The sequence below is a fragment of the Penaeus monodon genome, chromosome 34, assembly GCF_015228065.2.
Source record: "Penaeus monodon isolate SGIC_2016 chromosome 34, NSTDA_Pmon_1, whole genome shotgun sequence".
Classification (NCBI taxonomy): Eukaryota; Metazoa; Arthropoda; class Malacostraca; order Decapoda; family Penaeidae; genus Penaeus; species Penaeus monodon.
The window spans coordinates 30,631,172-30,632,183 of record NC_051419.1 but is presented as its reverse complement, the minus strand read 5'-3'; positions in this window follow the sequence as shown (position 1 = coordinate 30,632,183).

The window sequence follows — 1,012 nt, the reverse complement described above, 5'->3', positions numbered from 1 at the left end:
GGAGCATGTTATGTATAATGAACACAGAAAAAAACACTCACGTCCAACACACTCAGAAGCATTATGCAAAAAGCAAACAGACAAACATCAACTCTGCCAGACCGCACATCTATCCAGGCTTGGCACTGGCACCGGGCAATTGCTCGACTCCCAGGGGGCGGGGGATACAGTCGGACGTCTACAAAGCAACGGGCATTTATGCAAGGGAAAGACAAAAAACTCATCAACACGCTCGAACTTCATCAAAACAAGCAAAACACCCCACCCAAAACGCCTAATATTCATCAAAGCAAAAAACAAACCCCAAACCCAAGAAGCATCCCAAACAAAACACACAAACATTTCTCAACTATCAGAGGCATAAAAAAAAGCAAAAAAAAACACCATTCAAAAACGAACATTTTGCAAAGCAAACAGAAAAAAACACACCCGAACCTCTTAAAATCCCTGCTCCGACCCCCTTCCCTCTATCCCGGCTTGGGCACTGGCACCCGGGGCTCTGCTCGACTCCCACCTTGGGGTTTTGGCAGAGGGGACGCGGCGGTCGGGGCCTGCCTGCAAAAATCGCCTCGGCCCTCTCCTTCCCCGGGGTTCCGAGAGAGAAATTTAAAAAACCCCCGGGGCCCGTTCCCCCCCCCCACGAGCAAACGATAAAGTTTCCCGCTATACTACGGACTTTATATTAGGGATGTGTCCAAAAAATTCCGAAAAAAGGGTTTAAATATTGTTTGTTTATATTAACTGGCTCGCTTGTTTCATGTAATGCACGTTAATGAATGGTACATTTTGCGTGAAATATCGATGCTATTTAAAATGAATTTAAATAAGCCAATTTTGAGTAATTTCCCTGAATCACTTTTGGCGGCCACCCCATTGCCAAGCACTTACGCCTTTTCGCCTCTGAAACGAATCTGTCTAAGAAACGCAAAAACGATTCCCCAGCGACGTCTGGTCACAAAGGGACGTCCATGCGCACCCACGCCGAATCGGCTCCTCTGAAATGCATGAGAAA